General features: G+C 32.6%; 1 non-coding gene across 1 annotated transcript; it reads right to left on the reverse strand.

The window, feature by feature from the left end:
• Positions 1-593: 593 nt before the first annotated feature.
• Positions 594-728, reverse strand: LOC138890993 (small nucleolar RNA snoR111). Its single transcript, XR_011407355.1, has one exon. It is a non-coding gene; the product is annotated as a small nucleolar RNA snoR111 (small nucleolar RNA).
• Between the last annotated feature and the right edge of the window lie 234 nt (positions 729-962).

Raw genomic sequence — 962 nt, forward strand, 5'->3', positions numbered from 1 at the left:
CCTTTCATGCCACGCTACACTTTTTATATATGTGATCGTACTGTGTTGTGCAGAATGCTAGAGTATGGACCTGAGGCTTATATTGTTTGACATTTCCTACGTCAAAACAGTTTACTTATTACGCCCACTTGCCCACTTTACACATCAAACTTTGACAAAGAACTGTACACAAAAAAGAACTATACACATTAAAAAATTAGTGATTCCTTATCTTCATTTATATTTAAACTATCCATTGATATTTATTTTACGCAGAACAACCCTAAACTAATTAGGCAGCAAATGGGGAAAGATATTTTCGTTTTTTAAGGTTGTTTTTCACAATAGCCAAAGCATTTTATTAAATTCTACACCTTGAAAGTACATCGGTCTGACATTTCCTCAAGGATCGAATTTATAGTTAAAAGTGAAGAAAACAGGTTTAACACTTCATCTTTACCTATTAAAATATTTTTCGCATACCCATCTATTTCTAAAATTACTGGGTCGTTGTTGTACCCATATATATCTAAAAAGTAAATACAAAAATGAGAAGAAAAAAACGAAAGCTAAATAAATTGAAAATCGAGGAAGGAAAAATGGAAAAAGTTAGGGTGTAGACGAGCAACAATCGAATCGTCAATCTGAATAAATGACGACCGAAACGATATCTCGCCGATATCACTATGCCTCCTGTAAATTTAATTAAAAATGATGAAACAAACAAAAAATACTTGTTCATCATTCGATCAGAAGGAGGCGCAAAAAACAGATACTATTTCAAATAATAAAACAAATTGTAATTTCTATAGATAGAGAGCACAGAACTGCCATGGAATTAGCAGCATTTGTTAACATAGATGCGATTTACCTGCTCAACAGAAGAGTGAATATAGTGAAAGCAATTAGGCAATTTATAGAGATGCCAAACCCTAGAAAACTCTTCAGAATTGAATTTACAGTAATATCCCTCGACCAGGTTT

Source organism: Nicotiana sylvestris, chromosome 4 (genome assembly GCF_000393655.2).
Source record: "Nicotiana sylvestris chromosome 4, ASM39365v2, whole genome shotgun sequence".
NCBI lineage: Eukaryota > Viridiplantae > Streptophyta > Magnoliopsida > Solanales > Solanaceae > Nicotiana > Nicotiana sylvestris.